An 860-nucleotide genomic window follows, 5' to 3' on the forward strand; every position below is an offset into this window, starting at 1 on the left:
GGACGTCCGCACCTGATCAGCTTTGTGTATATATATATATATATATTTATATATAAGCTTCGTTCTGGATAGGAACTGTATATATATATATATATATACATGGTTTAGATTTGGTAAATTTGATCCGTTCATTAATTTGAGACCTAGGGATGGACACAGTCCCAGACCAGCAGTATTTTGACAAGGACCGGAACCGGGACTGGCATAATAAGTCTAGGCCGGGCCTTTACTTGAGCTAGTTCGAGACCTTAATGATCAGTAATATGGTTAAAAATTTTCAGAAATGATTTAATCATATAGACCTATAAAGTGAACGGTAGAGATGGGAAAATATGATCGAAAGGTGGGTGTAAATCCTCGCCCCTCATATAAGCTAAAAAAATGGGTCCCTTAGTGGAAGGGCCTTGTGTAAGGGACGGACCTTGTACAGGAGAGACGGGGCTTTACACCAACTTTTCGATCACAATTTTCAATCTTAACCGTTCAGTTCTTAGGTCCTAATATGTAAATCGTTTCTGTAAAATTTCATCCAAACTGATGATCGTTAAAGTGCTCAAAACTGCGATTTGCATGAACGGTTCAAGTTTGACAGATTTGATCTGTCCATTGATTTGAACTAGTTCGAGACGTTAACAATTAACAGTATGATTAAAAATTTCTAAAAATGATCTACTTGATGAAGGATAAAGTGTAGAGACAAAGAGATAGCAAGAGAATCATCATCTTATTCATTGATAGGAGCCTTTTATATAGGGAATTACACAATACCAATATGGTAAGGATATGAATACATAGATCTAGTCTAACTACATATCCTATTGGCATAAGGCCAAGGCACACATAGAGAATATCCTAGAACA

Source organism: Fragaria vesca, linkage group LG2 (genome assembly GCF_000184155.1).
Source record: "Fragaria vesca subsp. vesca linkage group LG2, FraVesHawaii_1.0, whole genome shotgun sequence".
In the NCBI taxonomy this organism is placed as follows: Eukaryota; Viridiplantae; Streptophyta; class Magnoliopsida; order Rosales; family Rosaceae; genus Fragaria; species Fragaria vesca.